The following is a 22,273-nucleotide window of genomic DNA, read 5'->3' on the forward strand; positions in this document are numbered from 1 at the left end:
TTATATTGCAAATTGTACGCATGACCATCTCATTCAAATATACCCAAAAGTAACATGGCCTCACACGGAAACATGTTGGGTATTATTCTGACCTGGGTACATTTAATTACAGATGTGGTACAGTGGCACAACGTTTGTAATTCCTCTCTAAACAATGCAAAGCAAATTACTGAGTGCATGTTTTAAATTTAATACATTCATTATCCTTCATGTTCTGAATTCTGATCTTGCATTTTCAATCAAACAGCATAAAATGTGTTAACCAGAAAGAGCTTACGTTTGGCTGTCCCACTCCTCTCCAGTCCACGGACTGCAGCCCTGTGATCACTCACCGTGATGGCCTGAAATGTTGGGCTATGTGTTGACTCAACCTGGCCTACCTACTTAGCTATGGCTGGACAGAAAAGGATATAAAACTTAAACATCGTCTGGGCTTAGTTGTTAACAAGTCCCTGCAATTACTAATGTAAAGCATTTTTGGATGCTCATTTTAATCAAATGTTACATAAATTCTGTGTAATTTGTGTAAGGTTGTCTAGAACAACCGGTTTCACAATAAATAAAAAAAATAAAAAATAAATGTAAAGCATTTGCCTGTTAGCACCTGCATTCATATGGTTGCAGTTTTCGGCAATTGAAATCCTGAGGTGGGGTTAATCCTTGCACGCTAGGGGAGTGATTGGAAGGGTAGAGAGGCGCAGGTGACTGCTCATTCTCAAAGCAGTCCTTAAGTGTGTGGTTTCAGACGTGAAGGAGAGAGTTAATTTCTTGTGACATTGAAGCTAGACTGAATAGTCTCATTGGAATGCGTAGAGAAGTTAGAGTCCCCCACACACGTTGCCCCTTCCCCACCATCTCTGAAGTTAGTGCCTCCCCAAGATTTGAAGGGTTAGTACTCCCCCATCCCCCGAAATGTGGGTTTTGTTGCAACCCTGCCTTAAGCAAGTGCAATTGGAAAACAAGCTGATCTGATTTCTCAGATGGGATCAATACAGATATATTTTTTTTCAATTTGCACAATGCAGATCAAATGCACACAGACAGCACATTCTTCAATTCCCATGCAATATATTGCAAGGCTGCTGGACCATCACAAGTTGGGATCACAGGGCTGGAGTGGAGGTCTGCTGCAAGGAAGATAAGCCCCATATTTTATTTCATTAATAACATAACATTAAAAATGATTTCTATTTTTGTCTCAGTTAACTGTCAGCCAGCCCCATTGCTGTAGGATCCTTCCCCCAACCTGTACCAGCTAAATGTTAATGTTTTGCCCACATCCTCCAGCACGTGCAGTGCCACATTAATAGCCCTGCTTGCAGTTTTGCAGTGCAGAGTAGAGCACAGCACAGCAGACAGCACCCCCCTGAAATTTTAGATTACAGTGACCTGACTGACTGAGGCAGAACAGGACATGCCACAAAGGCCCAGCAATTGCTAAATGTAAAGCATTTTATTGTTAGACACTGCAATAGGATGCCTAGTACATTGTTAGCCCTACTCCCAAAATTCGAAGGTTTTGCTATCCATGAAATGTTTGTCTAGAAGCACCCCTGCCCCAGTGGTGGCAGTCATTTGTTAACTAAAATGACGGAAGGAAGAGGAACCCCTTGTCCCTTTTCTTGTGATGGCCCTGCAGCCAGAAAGGTATGATGAGGAAGTGTTAAAAAACACATCCCCTCATACTTTTCTGACTACTGGCCATCACAAGAGGAGTGACTGGGGCAAGTGGTTCTCCAGCCTGACATTGATAGTGTTGCAAAAGCTTAATTCAGCAAAACAAAAGGAGCTGGACTTTTGAATTAATCTCAAACTCTGGCATAGCCTCTCTGGGCACCCCTGCTCTGACCATCATTATTCAGCCTGCCAATGCCCATGCCATTACAGAAAGGTGAAAGACCAAATGGGGCTTGGTCTCACACAAATGGGTACTCAGTCCAGCGCAAAGTACTGCTTGATCACAGACTCAAGCAAAATAAAAGAGGCAATGTCTGGAAGGTTTTAAATTAATCTGAACCTCTGACATCGCTCTGGGCAAGCCTCCAGACTACTGTTCTTCTGCCTGCCATGCCATACAGAAGGAACAAAGCATATTCAAATTTGCAAATTGGGCTTTCCTCCTACTGTAATGACTTCAAAAACGATGGTCTGAGTGATTGCCCAGAACTATGCCTGCAGTTATAATTGATTTAAAACTTCCATCCATCATACTTTGAGACCCTAGGGTCATACATTTCATGACCTAGTTAAACTTCTAAAAAGGCTCTATTGTCTGCAAAGTTAAATTGGACTACCAGTTCATGCTCCGTTGAGTTAAAATAAAAAAAAATGTATGTAAGAAGAACTCAGACAACTTCTTGGTGATGTTTTCTTGTTTGTGTCTTGATGAAAATGTGTATTCTTGTCAAAATACTATTTAAGACAATGGTTAAACACGTGTGTGTGCAATACAGCGATAACCACGGTATACCCTCATTTCAAATGAAGGTTATCATACCATCAAAAAGTCAATTCCGTGACATCCTTAGTCCCCACTCCCATAGATTCCCATGTACCGGTCCCTGACTTCCCGGCCGGCGGACTTGTAATAGCCTGGTGGCAACAGGAAGTCAGGCACTGTTAAATTATTATGGGTCCGGCAGCAACATGCAGGTAGCACCGACAGGGTTACCGGCAAACCGTAATGAGGCCCTATGAAGTTCTCTTGTTAAGGGATGACCAGATTACCTAGCAGGGATTTTGTTGCAGGTGCAGAAATTGGGTAAAATATTATCTGGGGATGCAGCTTGTGGGCAGGTGGGACAAACAAAATGGGTTCAATGTTTTTGTTGTGATTCCTTTAGTGTGCTGCACTAAACATGTCATTTCCCTGCTCCTACTTCCCCACCTTGCCCCACACACATATTTACTTTGAAATGTGATCCTTGCCTTGCTACTTGTCCTCCTGTTTTGAGAGAGTCCTCCTTCAGCCTCTCTTTACTCTGCTTCCCCAGTTCTATTTTTAACCTTCTTGCTGCCTGGTCCTTTCTCTTCTGCTTGATGATCTGTCCCTTTCCTGTCCTTTTCCAACTACTCCTTGCTCTCTTCATACCTTTTCCATATCCTTTTCTACCTCCTTCTCACTTCATTCAACCGCCGTACTCATCTAAAGTCTAAAGCTGCTATTATAGCTTTATAAACATTTGATTGGCAAAGCCAGCAAAGTAAACACCCACAATTCGAATGTCAACACAGGGAAGTCACACTGCTACAAGAAATGAAATACCTATGACCCCCGACTTTTTTCTAAGAATTAATACAATCTCAGATAGAACTGAAACTATTTTGGGAACCTTGTTTAAAAGTATACCACTTTAGAAAGGACTATATTGCAAGATGTATGTCTTTTGTATAATTAACATTGAAACCATGGGTAGTAGCATCATCATATAAGGGATTTTCCTCTTTTCAATTAGAAATGTGGAATAACAATTACTTTGATTGGTGAGTGCTAAATTCTATAAAGTCATTGAAATGTAGTCTTTAATTAACATATGTAATAGGGGTTGTGTGAGGGTGAATCTGATTCCTTGAAAATAGAGAGTGTGTTAGGCTCCACATTCTCAGCATTTCAAACCAACTGTGGCAGGTCAGAAGAAGAACACAGACTTTGATTTTCCATGTCACTGCTGCTGTTTATTAACTAAAAGGTGAACACTCGTATATTACCCATGCTAAGGATGTTCCTACCTAACAAAGCTAACTAAGGTTCTTGTCACCCATCAGTGAGAGTCCAAATCAAGTTAAGTCCACTATCCAAACTAACCTCTCTTAACGATTAGAACAACAAAAGCACAGGAGAAAGATCAACTTCTCTTGTGAGGTGATTTGTCATGACGTTCAGTTCAATAAAGTATCCTAAGGTAGTTCTTGTTAACTAATTTTATCAGATACTTGGTCCTTGAAGTTCTCAACTGTCCCTTTCTCTCGGATACTATTTCTTTCCTCCTTGTTCTCTTCATGTCTTGTTCTAGTTGGTTTTGTCCCTTTCCTTGCACAGGGCAATATTATTAATTTATTTTTATTCAGATTTAAGTCCACACTTTATCTTGACTGGGACAAGTTTGTGAGTTTCAGTGTTGATTATCTTGATCTTGTCCACTATATCTTGACTGGGACAATTATGATTGTTCCAGGAACAGTTCTGACTCTCATATACTTTTGATACTTTGTCTCGACTACGACAAGTATGAGCTTTCAAGTAATGATTCCACTCTTCTCAAGTACTCTTGATACTTTGTCTCTATTGGGATGATATCAGCATTCCAGTAATTACCTTCTGTCTCCCACTCTCCTCGTTACCTGGCTTGTTCAGGAATAACATCAGTGGGGTTTCTAACATGCTGGGAACCTCCTCTTTTGCTTGTCAGGTTGGCTTCTTGTGTCTTGGTTCCTTCTTCGGTCGGGTCACTCCACAATACCTTAATGGACATGGTATTGGTGTTGTACATGGACCTCCAGGTCCACCATGACTTGGTTGCAGTCACACCACCACTTATTTATCTCTCAGGGTCAGAACACCTTGCGTTCACTCTGGCCTCTTGCATCTCTTCTCCCGTACAATGGCACACATTGAAAGCTTCACTCTGGCTTCTCTTCATCATCGGATGCAACATGTTCAAGTTTCATTCAGCTTTCCGCTGCGAGCTGATTTGAAACTTGAGGGTTCTCTCTCCTTCAAGGTCTCTGCCTCAAAATTGTATGACACTGCCCGGGACTTACCTGGTACATTGTCCAAAACTTTCTTCTCTTCTTCTCTGTTTGATATATACTCTGTTTTCTTCATCCAGCACCATGTACGTGTTCCTTTATAGGTACAATCAAAGTGTGTGACTAATGATCACAGATTCTAGTTTGTTCTTCAAATCCTCTTTCACTGGATGTTTATGGAGGTGGGTTAGTGATATGTCGCTTAGAGAGTACCTCATAAGAATGGGAGACCTTGTCCCCAGAGGGAAAGTCTCTCTCTGTGAGGTCCCTCTTGTCTCTACACCTAGGGAGGGTATTGCTTAGCAGGCTCTCCTCCCTAGCCTCACAGAAAAAGGTTCCCCTTTGGGGAGAAATGAAAGAATCCAGTGATTCATCATATGACCTTTCCCTTAGTTAACTGGCTTAGCCTTCTTCATTGATTGGAAATCTACTAAGGAAGTTCACATTTCTCTGTTCTTGTCCCTTTCTATGTTCTACTGTGAAGCAGAATGGCTGCAGGTCTAAGAACCATCTCATGATTTCAGCGTTGGTATATTTTCTGAAACTCATCCACGTTAAGGGAGAGTGATCGATGACCAGTTTACATTTTCTTGCAGTTAGACAGTATTTGAAATGTGTTACAGACCACTTGATTGCCAAGGTTTATAACTCAAGAGTGGCCATATTCTGTTCCCTTGGAAAGAGCTTCCAACTAGTATGTAACACTGTGTATTCTATACCATTGTATTCTTGGGACAATTTAGCTCTGAGACCTGTTTTGGAGGCATCTGTTTGTAATATGACCTTCAGTACAGGTTTGCCACACATAATCTTCTTCAGCCCTTTGAAACCTGCTTAATATTCAGTGTTCCATAATCATTTTTGAGGTTGTACATTTGAGTTAACCTGTTCACCTAAAAAAAGCACAACGCTGCTCCCTCTTAGTTTGGAGCATTGGAGTCAGTTTCAAAGCCTTAACATTTTTGCTCTCAGGTTGGACCAAACCTATGCCTATGAAGAAACCCAGATATTTCACTGCTGATTGTGCTAGGTTGCACATTCAGGATTTGTTAGTTAATCCATACTTTCTTAGGGCCCTAACAACTTCATAGAGTTGGAAAACATGGTCTGGCCAAATCTCACTATGTATCATCATTTCATCAGATACGCCCCACAAAAGTGTGTAAATCGTTTCAAAACCCTACCCATAAGGTTTTGGAAAGTGACAGGTACCCCAAATGGCAGGATCTTAAATTGAAATAACCCGTAAGGTATTGAGTAAGCTGTTTTCCCTCAGTCTGTGGGATTAAGAGGGACATGCCAATAACCTTTTGTAAGATCAATCGTGCAGATGTATTTTTCAGACCATAAATTGTGGATTAGATCATCTATCCGAGTCATCAGATAATTATAGAATAGGCAGAATAAATTGAGGTTTTGAAAATCAATGTTCAATCTCCATGATTGATCGGGTTTTGCCACTAACGATTGGCAAGGACAAGTACTCTCTGATGGCTTGATAATATTCGTTTTGTTCATATCCTCCACCTCTTAAGGGGTCTTAATTTCAAAATGATTCCTGGTGTTCTAATGAATGGAAAAAGTGTTTTTCTCTCCCTGGTTGATCCACAAATACATCTGTGAACTGAGCTACTAAATCCCTGATGTCTGCCTACTGAGATAGCGAATGGTCTAGGGAAAGGGAATAGTCCCTTTTTTAAGAAGAAGAAGGGACTGACCAGACTCCTTCTTTCCTCCTCTGGAAATAATTTTGTGAAAATCTCTGCCAGTATTGAGCCATTTCTTTGTGCAAACGCCTACTCCAGGAGGAGACCGACTTCTTTCGTCTCTGATGGAGGTTTTTCTTTCTTAGGTTTATCGGCTTTGTCAAATCATTGAGAGCATCTATTGGTGTCTTCCTGGGTTTGTACTTTGATGGGAAATAAGGCTATCTCTAAAATCCCTTGTGCACTCTTTCCCCCCTCCATTACTGTATATGGATTGTTCCTGTGATTATGAAAGAGGGCTTTGACATCACCCCGATAGCCTGGGTGAATGATTCCTGCGATCACGTCTAATCCATGTCTCCATGCTTGTCCTTATTTCAATGCAAACCTTATTTACATAGCCTTGGCGGATATAACACTAACCCAGCAGGGATTAGACATCTTTCACAAGTCGGTCTTACTATTTTAGAGGCACTCTGCATATCAAAGCCAATAGACTTGCTGTGTCTACTTTCGGTGCATGGGCTTTTGTGGTTAGTTTCATAAACTGGAGGATCACACAGCTGTTATCAGTTGGTTCTAATCCCGCCTCTGACACCATATGTGGTAGGTCAGAAGAAGAACACAGATTCTGATTATCCGTCTCACTGCTTATGTTTATTAAATAAAAGGTGAAAAATCCGATCTTCCCCTATGCCAAGGGTTTTCCCTACCTAAATAAGGTGCTGTCACTCATCATTGAGAGCCCACATCAAGTTCAGTTCACTATCCAAACAACTAACTTATCCTAACCCTACCACTATTAGAGCAGCAAAAACACCGGAGAATGACTCACCAAGTTCAGTTCAATAAAGTATCCTTCGCTAGTTCTTGGTAACTACTTGTATCAAATCAAACAATTCAGACACTGGGTTTTTCATGGTCTCAACTGTCTCTTTCACTCAGTTACCTTTTTTATTCCTCCTTGCTCTCATCTTGTGTTATTCTAGTTGGGATTTTCCCTTTCCTTCCACAGTACACGTTTATTCATTTCTCTTTTTCCAGATTTAAAATGTTCCCTTTTCTCATTGTCCACTCTTTATCTTGACTGTAATAAGTTTGTGGGTTCCAGTATTGATTCTCTTGACTTTGTCCACTCTTACCACTTACACTTATCTCAACTGGTGTTCCTTTATAAGTATAATCAGAGTGTTTGGCTGACAATAACATATTCTAGTTTGCTCTTCATATCTTCTTTCACTGGATGTTTTTGAAGGTGGGTTAGTTATATGTTGCTTAGGGAGTTCCTAATAAGAACAGGAGTCCTTGTCCCTAATGTGGGTGTCTCTCCGAATGATGTCTCACGTGCCTCTTCCCTTCCTCCCTAGCCTCACAGGGAAAGGCTTCCCCGCGGGAGAAGTAACAGAATCTCACGATTTGCCACATAACATGAATCTTTCAACAAATCCAACATCACATAAGATAGAATCAAGGAATACATTTGTCATAGCTCAGAACCAATAGTTTGTCATAGTTGAATTTAGAAGTGTTCCCAATAGTCGCTCTGTGAAGTTGAATTTAGAAGTGTTCCCAATAGTCGCTCTGTGAAGTTGAATTTAGAAGTGTTCCCAATAGCATCTGTGAAAGTTGACTATAGAATTGTATCCTATAGACACTCTGGAAAGTTTCATTTATAAGTGTGCCCAATAGCCTCTAGTAAACTGAATCTAGAAGTGTGCCCAATAGCCTCTCTGTGGAAAACTGTATTTAGAAGTGCGCCCAGTACCCTCTCTGGGAAAGTTGCAATTAGAAGTGTGCTCAGTGAAAGAGCATATAACCGATCATACCACACCACCATGCTTACTCTCTCCTTACATCACCACTCAACTAGAACACAGAGATACTATGACACCATTCGGTATATCTGTTCTCATACCAACATTCAGCCGCTTACTCCACATCATTCTATGTAATCACTGCTGGTTCCACACCCCCAGCCAGGCGTTTTCCTCAGGCCTAACGCAGCCACATCCGTTCCGGATAAATCCTGCCAGAACGAACACATTCTCCTGATCTCTCAACCACCACACCTACCGCTAAGAAGCAGCTATTACACGAGTACAGCACGAGCTGCACACATACCCGGTGCTCACACGCACCTTTTGACTCTCCCTACTCTCTCTACTGATCTGAACTTCGGTTCCCAAGGGCGTTCAACCTACAAGCGCCTTCAGACCATACCAATGGTATATAAGGCGCTATATAAGTGCGAAATAACATAACATAACATAACATAGGTAGCGTCCTACACTTTAGAATTAAATTAGCTCAAATAGAGAACAACAATGTAAAAGCAATTGGTGGCTTGGCTACCCCCTTACTGGGTACCATGTCCGGGTTCCTTAAATGAGGAATTACCGGGCCATTCCAATCTTGGAGGACCCGGTAATTCCTCATTTAAGGAACCCGGACCCGGTACCTCCCCATTTCCATTTGAGCTCCCATAGGTTAATGGGAATGGGGAGGGTGGTAACAACGGGCCCGTTAATAACAGGCCCAATGTTACCACCCTGGTCTGCACCCTGGTCTGCTCGCAGGAACCGCTAAGGGCGCCTGGTAAAACCAGGCGCCCTTACCGGGTCCCGTGAGCAAACCTTGTAATGCAGCGGTAGGGGTTTAATGGGGCTGGAAGCAATACCGGCCCTGTTAAACCCCTACCGCCAACCTTGTAATGACCCCCATTGTTTTGTTTTTAACTTTATTCTGATACATTTCAAGTTGGGTTTAATAAAAAATCTGAACATAGTCATTCATCTCAAATAGTCATTCATGTTTGTTTTTGTACGTATCGTTGTTTGAATGAAGAAGCAAAGTAGACTGGTTAGCTTAAATTCAATTAACATGTTAGAGAGACAGTAATGATATGATAGGTTATTTATAAAACACTCAATACCCAGAGGTCTCTAACAACAGACCCGGGGATCAAACCTGTGTTGCTCCGTGTCGTCTTGCTTCCATAAGTAAGAGGGGGGACGTGGTGTCTAAAGGAAAGGCACCCCTGCCAAATTAGAGGGACAAAATGGTGTGCTACAAACATTGGGGGTACAGACACCCTTTCCACCCTAAAATGACGCTCATGCTGCAGTGATTTCTTTTTCATTTACATTGTAGTTGATGTTATTTGTTGTTCTTTAAATATGCCTAACCTAAATAAATGTTAATTAGAGTATCACTTACATGATCTTAATTTATAATATTAAATAAAATAAAATAGCATGATTAAAGCAGTATTTTTCTTGGTCCAGATTGAGAGCGCGTTGGGATTGCTTTGATTGGGCGATAAGGGTCAGAGGTATTTCTATGCTACCACAGAATCAGCTCTAGATTTAAATATACATTTCTTAGAAATATTTTATTACATCTATGATGTTCAGTTTGTAATAGTGTGCTTTGTATTTGTGAAGATTGTTATATGTTCTGAAAGGAGGGTATTTACGTTGGCGAGTTCTTTTAGTTTGTTGAATTTTCTCCAGACGTATTTTTCTCTGTGTAAGATGAGCTTGCAGGATATATGTATGTGTGTACCAGACTGTGGAGGGCATAGGTTTGTTGAGATGCAGTTTCAGTGGTAGCTCATCATCTGATGCTACTACCTCCCCTACTATAGATGATGTGTCACTAATTATATTTGTTTTAATCACTTGCTTCCTAAAGATTTCTGTTTACTGGTAAAAACACATTGCAAGCTCTCCAAGAGATGTAACTGATATTAGGCATTGAGCTTCTCTAAGTGGAGAGAAAATCATAGGTTTGTTATTTCGATAATTAGCTAATGTGCTCATTAAAAACAAAGCTTGATATGTCCAATCTTATTAAATGTTTCTCTTCTTGTAGTAAGTACTTTTTTCCTTTTTTATCAGACTAATATTTACCCTATAGATTTTCTTCTACTGGTAAAGTGACACACTTAAATATCTATGTCATCATCGATAGTATCCTTATAAACATTCAAGGAACACTGCATTAAACTATTTTTCAATGTAGCCTGTTCTCTAAAAACTTCCTCTAGGCATAGTATTTATCTTGCATATTTTGCCTTTGTCATACTAAAAGGTTCACAATGAAACAAAATAGTACAAATATGAACACAAAATTAATTATATCCTGTTATACACTCAATAAAATTAATAATTCTTGTAATGAAATAGATATACAAAAAAAGACTCAACTTTCAGCTTCTTGACCTATAAGACTACTTATAATTCGATAATCACAAAGTATCAGCCACCCCAGGCCTCCTGGTTCTACTTAACCTCTCTGCCACTTTCGATGCAGTAGAACACCGGTCACTTATGGAGAGCCTACATCGGCGCTTGGGGATGAGCAGCCATGTCCTACGCTGGTTCAAGTCCTACATTGCCAATCACAAGCAGTTTGTTCATATGCAATCCTCCAGATTGCCAATGTTACCTGTCACCTGTGGAGTTCTGCTGGGTCCCATCCTCTCCCCAGTGATCTTCAATCTATACATGGAGCTACTGGGAGCCATCCTAGCCACACACAATGCTCACATCAACCAATGCACTGACGACACAGCTATACCTCAAGATCAACTCGATCAAGGACATCCATAGGCTCTCGCTTGTTATGTCTTCGACGGATGTGTGCATGTGCGAACCTCGGTCTTGCCACGCATGCGTGTTGGAAATAAAGATGGTCCGTGTGGCAGATGCCGCCGGGACCCTGGAACGTACAGACGCGTGTGTATGAGTCTTATTGCATGCGTGCGGATGCCAGTACAGGGCGGCTCGAGGCACGGGAAGCCCCATCACATTGGCGATGAGGCGGGACACGGGGAGAGAAACGTTCGGCACGTGTAAATGTGTCGTTATGGGTATTTCTTCTTCACATGTGTTACGAATTGCACACGAGTGATGGCGGCCATTTTGTTTTGGTGTTGAAGGTGGTTGCAGCCTGCGAGTGTGCTCATGCACTGCCTAAACACTGAGGTAAACAACCCCTCAATTTTTGGACACCCTGCAATTTTCCTCAAGAGTGAGGATTGCACTTTTACCTGAGCTAACAGGTTGTGGGAGAGGAGCAAACCTCTCACATCACCACGGCAACTCTGCCCAAGAGGTCAGGTACATTGAATCTGAGTGCAGCCAGGTTTGTGGCGTCTAACACGGACTGAGGTGCCTGTGCGACCCTTGAAAATGACAGACAGCAATGGAGACGCTTCTGCGGTGGCGAGAGTGGTGAGAAGGCAGCATGGATCCTTACAACCAATGCAAGAATTTGATACCTCCGGTCCACCGTCAAAACTGGGTCCGAGATGGCTTGTATGGATCAAGAAACTTGATATGTTTTTCGCTGCCACTGGGGAGACGGACGATGATGCCAAAGTGGCCACGCTGCTATACTCAGCGGGCACACAGGTACTGCGCATTTACGAATCTCTCTCCTTACCCGTAGTGAACTATGATGCTGTCAAAACCGTGCTGAAGGATCATTTCATCCCCTTATCCAACATTGACTTTGACAGGTTTGTCATGTGCGGGAAGAAGCAGCATGGGGACGAGTCGTTAGATAAGTTTTGTGCACGTTTGAGACAGCTAGCCACCACGTGCAGATGGACGGGTTCGGAGCTAATGATCCACCATCAACTGATTCAAGGTTGCAGCTCAGGCAAGCTGAGGAGGCATGTCCTGAGGGAGCCAGGCATGTCGCTGGCGCATATTTTGGACAGTGGAAGCGTGTACGAACTTGCCAAAAGTAGAGGAGCTAAGATTGATGTGGCCACACACCCAGGCAAGCATGAGGACGCTTTTGCTGTTGGGAAACAACCCCAGACAAAGCCCAGGTGGAGCCAGAAGAGGCAGGAATCAACAACACCGCAAGATAGCCCTGCCATTTGCCAGTATTGTGAGTATGACTTGCCGCATTCGGAAGACTGTCCAGTCTGCGGAAGATGCAACATGCCAGGGCACTATGCCAGGATGTGCAGAGCTGCTGCCCCGGTTGCCACGCAGAGAGGGCCCGCTAGGCTAAGCGGCAGGTTTAGGAGACAACGCAGTGTTGCTGCCGTCGAACAGGATTTCCAAAGACTTGACATCACAGAAGAGGAGGAGGAGGACGAAGAAGTCTGTTTCATCTCAAACTTGGCTACCGGGACCAAGAAACGCAGACAACTGACGTGCGTTGTAGACATTCAAGGGGTCCCTACACAGGTACTAATAGACACAGGAGCCTCGGTGTGCATGCTGGCCACTGAACATTATGAGGCCATACCAGATCCCCCTCCACTGGACAAATCAAGAGCCAAAATGTTCACATTTGGTGGTGATGATCCCCTACCCATCAAAGGGGTGTTTGTAGCTCCTGTGGCCCGAGGGGACAAGGTGATAAAGGCAAGGTTTTTCGTCACAGATCTCAGCCCACGGTCACTGTTGAGTTGTGCGGACTCGAGGTACATTACCACCTTTACCACGCACGAGGATCTGTACCAATTCAAACACCTCAGCTTTGGGATATCCTCCGCCGCAGAGGTCTTTCAAAATGCCATCAGGGGCGCTCTGGCGGGTCTAAGGGGAGTAATCAATATGAGTGACGATATTCTGGTTTTCGCCACATCACATGCCGAGCACATGACGTGTCTAGAGGCAACCTTGCAGAGACTCAAAGACCTTGGACTCATCTTGCATCGTGAAAAATGCGAGTTCTTCAAGGATCGCGTTGGGTTTTTTGGGTTTGTGTTTCACGAGAATGGTGTATCTCCGGATCCGGAGAAAGTCAGAGACATCCGCAAGGTCGCAAGCCCCCAGTCGCCGACAGAAGTCCGCAGCTTTCTGGGGATGGTTAACTATTCCGGCCGATTCATCAAGGGGCTGGCATCCCTCTCTGAACCCCTCCGGGCCCTCACGAAAAATGAAGCTGCCTGGGTCTGGGGCACAAGAGAACAAGAGGCGTTCAATTCCATCAAGAAAGCATTGTCCGTTCAGGACACAGTGGCGTACTTTGACCCCTCAGCCAAATCTGAGATCGTCGTGGATGCAAGTCCCGTGGGCCTAGGGGCTGTCCTAATGCAAGAAGACATGAGAGGCGAAATGTTCCCTGTCACATATGCAAACAAAGCCCTCACAGAAACTGAAAGACGCTACTCACAGATTGAGAGGGAAGCCCTGGCTATCCTGTGGGGCTACAGGCATTTTAGGTTGTATATTCTTGGGAAACCCGTAACTGTCATAACGGATCACAAGCCACTTCTTCCCATCCTTGCGGGCGTGTCTTCTAAACCACCTCCCAGAATTGAGCAGTGAATGCTTGCCCTCATTGAATATGGGGTCAAGTTACTGTACCGGCCAGGAACAAACAATCCTGTGGACTATTTGTCCCGCCACCCCAACGAGAAAAGGGAACATGGCCAGGGAGAGGTAGTAGACTGCCAAGATTTTATCCACAACGTGGAATGTGCCATGCCGGTGGCGTTGGACAGAAGTGTAGTGGCACAAGAGTCGGCGGACGATGAGGTGTTCAAGATCATCCAAACTGCAATTTGGAGTGGGGAATGGAGGGACATCCTGCAAAACAATACAAGGAGGGAAAACAGAGCCCAGAGGCACCTCCAGGCATTATGGAAAATGTGCGATTAACTCTCCATCTCGGAGGATGGTTTGCTGTTAAGAGGGCAGCAAATTGTAGTACCTCGGTCGCTGAGGCCTCGAGTCCTGGAGCTGGCACACACTGGACATCAGGGCGTGGCAAATACAAAGGCGAAGCTGCAACCAAAAGTTTGGTTCCCTGATCTGGAGGCCCTCGTTGAGTTAGATGTGAAAGGATGTTTGTCGTGCCAAGCAGCAAGCCCCCTAGAAAGGGCGCCACCGATTAACTCAATGGAACGGAGTGAGAAGCTGTGGGGTACAGTCCATGCAGATTTTGGATCCACCGGAAGGGGTATGTACTTTTTAGTGGTAGTGGACCAGTGGTCAAGGTACCCATAGGTAGAACTTGTGGACTCAACAGCCAGCGACCATTCCATCCTGGCCTTAGAAAAGATGTTCGCCATGCACGGCCTCCCTGAAATCCTCTGCTCGGACAACGGGCCACCCTTCACTGGGAACCTATTTGCTCAATATCTAAGAGAAAAGGCAATAGAGCAGTCAAAAGTGTCACCACTCTGGCCCCGGGCAAACGGAGAGGTGGAAAGGCTCATGAGGACGCTCAACAAGGTATTCCGCATAGCGGAGAACAGTGGAGGGGAACTAAAGAGGACTCTTTTCGAGTTTCTCAGAGAGTACCGAACGACACCCCACCAGTCCACCGGAGTGGCTCCAGCAGAGGCTCTGTTTGGGCATTGCCTGAGAGGGCTCCTCCACGAAGTGGAAGGGCGTGAGCCGGGGGTTACAGACGATGACAGAGTGAGGAAAGATCGAGAAGCACACAACTCTAAGGAGCCTGAAAGGGGAAGAATGCAAGATAAGGAGATAGTGGTGGGAGACTCAGTGCTGGTACGCAACTGCAGGCCCGAAGGAAAGCTATCATTGCCCTACGAACCACAACCGTGGGCCGTCACCCATGTTAAGGGGTCCATGATTACCGCGGCGAATGCAAAAGGAACTATCACCAGCAACCAATCCTTTTTCAAGAAGTTTGACAACCGTCCCCGTAATGTTGACCCAGCAGTGTCTCCTCGACCAGAGGTTGATGATGAAATCCCTGAAGATGATCCACCCATGGATCAGACACCGGCAGTCGGACCCCACCACCTATCCCGCATGTGGAACAGCGGTACCCTGCGCAACAAGGCCGCACTATACCTGTTCGACTCAAGGACTACGTCCTGGACTCTGGAGACTGAGCAGGTGACTGTTCCAGGCTAATGATCCACTGTTAAAAATGTTAATGTTGTTTTCTGAGTATGGTCCAGTTGTAAGTTATTGCACCATTTTGTTTAAAGAAAAAAAGGGATGTTATGTCTTCGACGGATGTGCTCATGCACGAGCCATCGGTCTGGCCACGCATGCGTGTTGGAAATAAAGACGGTCTGTGTGGCAGATGCGGCTGGGACCCTGGAATGTACGGACGCGTGTGTATGAGTCTTATTGCATGCATGTGTGCGGATGCCAGTACAGGGCGGCCCGAGGCACGGGAAGCCCCATCACATTGCTGATCCAGTCTTGGATGTCCAGTGCATTATTGAAGCTCAACCCCTCCAAGATTGAATTCCTACTCCTCACCAACAACACCAAGCACCTATACATACAGACCTTGCCATCAACCATGTACTCTGAGGGCTTCACACACAAGCTCACCTCATGTGCCAAGTCCCTTTGATTCCACATTGACAAACACCTCTCCTTCAAGACACACATAGCTAGGAAAACTCAGACAGCTTGGTATCAACTCTCCCTCCTGTGAAAAGTCAAGCCCTTCCTCCCTCCGAACAGCTTTATATCCACCGTTCAAGCACTGGTCCTATCCCACCTCGCTGGGGGAAAAGCACTCCTTGAAGACCTTCCGTCAACCTCCCTTGTGCCCCTGGGATGTGTCATACATGTGGCTGCACATCTCATCAAGGGTCCACGTAGCTACAACCACATCACCCAGGCACTCATCGACCTTCACTGGCTCCCACTGCATGTACAAATCACCTTCAAGTCTTGCTGGATCATCTATAAGGCAATTGACCTCAAATCACCCAGCTACCTCACAGAGAAACTCAGCATCTCTGCGCGGACAGTGCACCACCAGAAACCAGAACATGTGCAAACTTGAAAAGGAAAGGACCAGTAAACAAGCCTTCTCTCTACACTCCAAAACTGTGAAACCTACCCCCATTAGCATCAGACTCACCCTCACCATTCAGAAAAGAACTCAAGACCCACCTCTTCAAGCAGTCTCTCCTCCTCAACACCTAGGCCATCAAGTCGCCCCTGCTCCACCTGACTTGCTAGACGCTGCCTGTCACTTTTGTACCCACTACCCGGTGCAGCTCTACCTCTACTTTCTTCCCCTTTGTATCCTACCCCCTACTGTATATATGTTCTGTTGTTACCACTGAAAAGTGCTCTGTTATGGATCTGTAATGTTATACACCTCTGATACACTGCATTGGTGTATTCCTCTTTATAGCGCTTTGTTGCTTCTCAAAGCTAGTTTTGTGCTCAATAAAAACAATAATAATAATAATAATAATAATAATAATAATATTGATACTTAATAAAATTGCGGCCATATGTTTAAACAATGCCATATAATAAAGGGCTTGATTGATTATCCAACTATGTAGGAGCAAATGTGTTGCCTACATTGTTGAACAATTAGCCTTAGTTAATTATAAGACACACACCAAAAGCAGAAACCCCTTGTGTGTATATGCCTAATGAAAAAATATTTATGCAATGGCTCATAACAGAGTCCTTTATAAAAAATACTTTAAAATGTCAAACTAGTAGGATGACTTGTTTCAGAATTGGGTGCTCCACATCAGAGGCTACATCATAGGTAGTGTAAACCGACAAGCTTGATACGTTGCAAGAGTCTGTCTCCTCTTGCCATCAGCAGAGCAATTGAAATGTCCAACAGATCTGAGAATAATTGTTAAATGAGAGATTCCTTCAGCTGTTCCACTATTGGCAGCCATGTATTTTCCACAGTCTCAAGTAATAAGAGATCCAAATTACAATGTCATGGATATAATCATGGTATAACTCCTTGGGTCCTATTTGGTATGTTCAGGGTACAGCCAACTGGCGCATGAAGGATTTCTTAGTCTGACTCCCACTTCTGTCTTTTTGAAATGTAATAGTCCAGCAGACGTAAAGAGTTAATTTAAAGGGAAATATCAATTGGCTACCCTATATGTAGAAAGCCGCGGTTTCCCAACACATGCATAGTGGTCCTTTAAGGCACATGCCCCACACGTGGTTCCTTGTGTTGGGCAATTTCTTTTCCCATATTGCACTCCTCCATACCATCCGCACTCGGTCGGTCCCGGGATTCTTGCTTGCCACTGTTGGGAGTTGTACGCTTCGGTGCTTCCATCCCTTGGGAATTGGCGGTTCGTGATATGTGCTATAGTGGATGTCGTTGGTGCTAGTTGTAGCTTCTGCAAGGTGGTGCCCATTTGCGCTACTCTTGCATGTGACAGCTCCCTTTGGCGACCATATTCAAGTATCTTCACTAGAGTGATTCCTTTCTCACTCAACACCGTCCTGCGCAGCATTTCTGAACACATTCTGTTGATTATTTGGCGCCTTATTTCCTTTTCAATGTCATTGAAATTGTAGGATAGTGCCATTCGTCTGAGCCTTGTGTGGTAGGCATTGAGTGACTCTTCTTCTGTTTGCACCGTGGTGCAGATGTTGAAGGTTTCAAAATCAGAGTTTAGTTGTGTCATGAAATGCGCCGTTAGGGCACCTTTGCCAGTTGGTACAGATCTGCTCCATCGCCCATGGCGAATGAACTAAGGATGTGTAGCACGTTGTCACCAACATTGAGTAGAAGGTGTGATCTTAGTTTTCTTGGAGTTATCACATCCTTGCAGTCCTGGACTGGACCCTCCCTTTCAATCATACTCACATGATTTAAACTTTTGATGCATTGCTCATGCTGGTGGTCACTAGTCGTCACCTTCTTCAGACTTGGGCTGCTGCTGGCCTGTTAGGACAAAATGCAGAATGTCCCTCCATGCTGGGTGCCATGTGTGCCTTGTTTTGGATTTAGACCCACCCCATACAGAAACGTAACACTTGGAGGATGTATGGGATGGCCAGAGGTTGCAAGGGATTGGCCATGGGTTACAAGATAATGGCCAGGGATGCAGCTGCAACCCCTAGCAACATCAAAAGGATGTCTCTACACATGGACTTGATCATCAGACAGTATTGGTGACTTAAAATGACCCAGGCACCTGTAGTGCATTTTTTAACATATACAGTTCAACCATGTTATTTTAGGGTGAGCTTAAGTCCTCACCCTTGCCAACCCTTCTTCCCCCCTTTGCCACCATGATGGAAGAAGAACTCCGTGAATAGTCATAAGCACTGCTATACCAACATACATCATCCTGTTTCCCCCGAAAATGGTTGCAAAGTGATCAGGATCACACATATGCTTTATGTCATCAACATTGCAGGGAAAAATAAACATGATCACATTTTTAGAGCATGTTTTATATTACACACAAAATAAAAGTATCACGTATTGGTCAAAACCCCATTTCTTTCCACAAACATTGGGAGGAACATTTATTTCTATTTTTTTTTTATTTTTTTATTGGGCAATTGTCATACAGCAAATATCTTGTGAACATAATTGAAATCAAAACGTGTTGATGCCACCAATTAGCTCTGCCTTCTTCATGTTTATTTTTAAATTGACTCAATATCCCTTGAGATGTACCCACCCGTTTTAATCAGATCTATTTCTAGGGACCAAACAAAGACTGTGCCACTCTCTAAAGCCTTCAACTAGGGAACATTTTGGATTGTTGCCATGTGTTATATGTAGTGTCTGGCTCTGTGATAGATAAAAGCTTTACAAATGTGAAACTAGTGTCCCATAGACAATGTGTTCCTTAAAGAAGGCTGTGTCCCTTATACTTTTGTGGGGTAGCCACGTACTGGACCATAAGGGTGGTCAAGTACCCAAACCTTCCCTTGGTTATTATGTCTTCACATTGGGATTTGGGCAATTTCATGTATAGTAGTTCCTTAAAATACAAAAGGTTTTGTAATGCTTCTGTTGTGTTGTCATAAAAGGCTGTCCTCAAGGTGAAACAATATTACCTGTATTCATTTTCCCTTGGGGGCAGGTTTTTTCTTTAAAAGACCCCCACTCATCCCTGATTGGTATGTTCTCTGGGAGGTGGGTATACTTGGTGTATCTGGGACCTACAGTCCTCGCGTCAAATTCTTTTTGATTTTGTTTTTTTTCTTTTCTTTGTCTTAGTGTTGGTGATATAGAGAGTTCTTCTCTATATTTCTGTGTATTAGATACGCAGTGGTGATCCTTGATCAGTCCTTAACGTCATTAGGGTTAATTACACTGTATTCTGCCATATTTCATTTGGTTTTGCAGGTACAGTATTATGCTGTGCCGACCGGTTTCAGTGGTGAGAGACCACTTTCATCAGGGCTGAAAACAGCTTGACTTGTTCACATTGTAACAACGTTGTTAAAGGTGACTTTATTAATTATCCACAGACCGGGAAAAAAATTAAACTAAAGAATTATGCAAGATGCCTCACCGCAGGAGTAATTTACTCCATTAAATGCCCATGTGGACTTTTGTACATTGGCCTTTTGTACATTGGCCAAACAACCAGAACAGCCAAGGAGAGGTGGTCCTAACATAAATCAACAATCCGATGCAAAAATACTAAGTCACCACTAGCAAGACACTTTTTGGAAAACCACCACTCTATAGCTCAACTCAAATTCCAGATTCTGGAAGTGGTGAAGCACCACCACAGGGGAGGAGATTATCAATCCATCCTATCAAGACGTGAGAAGTATTGGATTCTCTACTTGGACACACTAGATCCTAGAGGCCTAAATGAAGAATTCTCACTGAGATGTTTAATCTGAGTTAAATGTCCATTTGGGGACAGACCACATAAATGTCGCGTGGTGATATTTGAGAGATATTGCCACTCTCTTTTGTACATAATCTTTTCTCTACACATTTTTCACTACTTAAACTCAGCCCCCTTTCCGTCTATATCACAAATTTTAATCTTTAACATTAGCAGACTCCTCAGTAGGTCAGGCAACTACACAGTGGTACAACCCCAGTAACATCATTACACATTCTCGCCAAGTGTGGCATGATAGACTTTGGGTGATTTACTTTCTTTCTAAAAATGTTCTCTACTAAGTAAAATAAAATCTTTTTTTGATATTGCATTAACCGCAATGAGTGATCAGTGATAAGGTTATGGTCACGATTATATATTTTTACATTTTGATGAATTGTCAATACAGAATGAGTTTGCCAATGAAGCTTCCATTTTCCACTCTGTATAGATTTTGTCGCATCACGACATTAAGAAACATTGCCACAGTCAGCCTGTTATTATGTGAGATGATTGGTGTAGTAGAATCATAAGATGTGTAATTACGGTTTATTGTGAAAGGGCACCCGCTCCACACCAATCAAGAACATTAATCTGACGTTCATATAATATATCACCATTAACTTTAGAGTTCCTCCTCCAATATGGAACCCATTATAGCAATCCATAACATTTAGTCCGCTGTTAGTAACCATGACCCCTTGAGCCACTTACTTTTCCAATCTAACATGGCCGCCATCACCTCGGGATAGACCGAGCAGAATCACCGTGGCAACCGCCACGCTATTCACAGTTCAAGCTGCATCAGGCACAGCATACGCCGCTTTGAGACAGGTAGATGTCCCGCTTACATGTATTTTTTAGAAACGTTTGTTTCATGATCGGCACAGCATCTGAAATCCCTCGTTCTCTCGTTTGCCCATTCTTCCTTATAGAAAGTTACAAAGGATTACGGCAAGAAAGTGATTTAGCTACACGCGAGAATGCGATCTACATTTTAACTACTTTAAGACGCCTTCTGTAATCGTACATGCAGCAACCAGCACGTTCTGTGCCAATACTCTCGCTGCGTCTGAATCAACTTATATCAGGTACCGTTATGGACATATAGACATTATTCTCTCCATATTTCCATTTGCCTGATTGTGAGAATATGACATACATTTGTTCTGCTTTTCTATTAGAATACGACGACTGGTACGGATTTATATGAACATATAGGAACCCTGGGTCACGTCGCCCAAAAACCATTCTCAGCTGCGTACTCTTTCCACATTCGAGTACCCGTGGGGTGATGTACACGGGTGGGTTTCATTTCTTAATTTTAGTTGAACCGGCATCTCGTATAAAAAATATTTTGTACACTCATCAGTTACTGGATAAAATGTAAGTTTCCCTTTACCTAAATTTCCACAGATGTAGTTAGGTTTCCTAACACAGTTGAATATACTGAAACTACAATCCTTCGGTTCTGAAGGATTTTTTTACTTGACAACCAGAGAAGGACACTGTTGTTGTACTCCAGTGACTTGTGAGCGATGGAGCCTATATTTTATGAATTATCACCGGCCTGTCATCACCATTAACTAGATATCCAGACCCTCTTATTCACCATGGCTTCTAGCTTTTTTGATTGATCGATTACTTAAGATAATGCATTAATCTAGCTATATCTTTATTTACCCTTCGATTAATGTTCTTTCAAATTGGTGCTCACTGGGTCCCCTTATAACATTACAACTTCCAGCAACAGCATGAAGATGGGCATCACTATGAATTTTGTATTGAATACACAGTATGTCGAATAACAAGTATTCAAACACTATGCATTGTTACTATTTAACAACCACTATTGGTTAACTCTTACTGAGCATACGTTTTATAATGTTTGCCATACCTGACTATGCAAAATGTAAATTTCATCAGTTATTCTCTCCCCCCACATTTTTTTCTTTTCCCCCTTGTCTCTTACTCTTTCTCAACTATTTTGTGTCCTAGTGCTATTAGGCTCTAGAAGAAGAGGAAAGTACCTCGAAACGAGTCAGCCAAGCATATGTTAACCTATGGATATTATTCTTTTGTTGTTGCTTTCTTTTGTATATGTTCATTAATAACTGTCCTATAATTTAGTGCAACTATTGTAAATGTTGCCCTGCCTCTTTGAATTAAATAAATTCTACTTTTTTCTTAATCGAAACTATTATGAACTTCAATTGAATGTGCTCGACATGTGATATCACATGCAAATCTATTGAATGTCTTT

The sequence above is a fragment of the Ambystoma mexicanum genome, chromosome 8, assembly GCF_040938575.1.
Source record: "Ambystoma mexicanum isolate Mex_15411 chromosome 8, UKY_AmexF1_1, whole genome shotgun sequence".
In the NCBI taxonomy this organism is placed as follows: domain Eukaryota; kingdom Metazoa; phylum Chordata; class Amphibia; order Caudata; family Ambystomatidae; genus Ambystoma; species Ambystoma mexicanum.